General features: G+C 55.5%; 1 pseudogene; it reads left to right on the top strand.

The window, feature by feature from the left end:
• The first annotated feature begins 319 nt into the window (after window positions 1-319).
• LOC111813917 lies at window positions 320-667 on the top strand (annotated as a pseudogene).
• The last annotated feature ends 214 nt before the right edge of the window (window positions 668-881 follow it).

The raw sequence follows: 881 nt of genomic DNA, 5'->3' as shown, positions 1-881 counted from the left end.
CCAGGGGGCGGGGCTGGCTGGCATGTGGTGCTGGGGGGGGGATTGAACCGCGGTCCCTGTGCTTTGCTAAGCTTGTTCTAAGTAGGTGCTTTAGACCACTGAGCCATCTCACCAGCCCCATAAAAATTGTAATAAGTAAATATTCTTATAAAATATGTGTCCTGAGTGGCAGAGCGGAGCGGCGAGGCGTCAGGCCAGAGCAGGTGGCCAGCCTTCGCATGGGGCGAAGCTCAGAGAGCGGATGGCTGCGCGAGCATCAGGCCTGGGCGCGGGAGCTGGACACGGCGGCAGCTGCTGCTGGAGGAGGAGCCCAGGGGACCCGTCCCTGCCTGCGCTCTGCCTCAGCCCCTCGCTGCTCCCCTGCGGCCTGTGCGGACTCTGCACCGTGAAGTGTCAGGATGTCTGACCGGAAGGCAGAGATAAAGAACGCAGACATGTCTGAGGACATGAACAGGATACAGTTGACCGTGCCTCGCAGGCTATGGAGAAGTACAACATAGAGAAGGACATCGCTGCCTGTATTAAGAAGGAATTTGACAAGAAATATAATCCTACCTGGCGTTGTATGGTGGGCTGAAATTTTGGCAGCTACGTCACACACGAGACAAAGCACTTCATCTATTTTTACGTGGGCCAAGTTGCAGTCCTCCTCTTCAGGTCAGGCTAGGTGGCTGTGGGGAAGGTGTCAGTGGTGGCAGCAGCGGTGGCAAGCAGGCGGCGTTGCTGGGACCGTTCTGCACTGGGGCCAGCATCAGCATGTCCTCTCCAAAGGCTGCGCTACTGCACGGACTGTATACTCGATTTCATGTGTATGTCGCAGTAAACAAAACCAAACTTCTTTCTGTTTAGTTGCCTGGGGAAGAAGGCTGCTTTATGTTTAT

The sequence above is a fragment of the Octodon degus genome, unplaced genomic scaffold (assembly GCF_000260255.1).
Source record: "Octodon degus isolate 3935 unplaced genomic scaffold, OctDeg1.0 scaffold00239, whole genome shotgun sequence".
Classification (NCBI taxonomy): domain Eukaryota; kingdom Metazoa; phylum Chordata; class Mammalia; order Rodentia; family Octodontidae; genus Octodon; species Octodon degus.
The sequence above is the reverse complement of the archived record's forward strand: the minus strand, read 5'-3'. Positions and strand labels throughout refer to the sequence as shown.